We start from the raw sequence: 253 nt of genomic DNA on the forward strand, positions 1-253 counted from the left end.
GTCCACAGGTACAATATACTGCGTCGGACGACACAATTGATATAGCATACGTCTACGTCAATTCTTGTGCGTTGACTTCCGACACCGACTTACGTCTGCGATACTGTCGGAAACGATTGCGACAATCTTAGTGCCCAGAGGGTCGGTCATAAATCTTTTCGCCTAATGTGAACTCGTGAAAAGTGAAAAACCTAACCTTGAAAATATTAGTTGTAGATGGGAATAGATACTACTTCCTCTCAGTCGCTCTGCA

The sequence above is a fragment of the Odontomachus brunneus genome, unplaced genomic scaffold (assembly GCF_010583005.1).
Source record: "Odontomachus brunneus isolate Ranch 3 - 2012 unplaced genomic scaffold, Obru_v1 Obru_scaffold_127, whole genome shotgun sequence".
NCBI classification, from domain to species: domain Eukaryota; kingdom Metazoa; phylum Arthropoda; class Insecta; order Hymenoptera; family Formicidae; genus Odontomachus; species Odontomachus brunneus.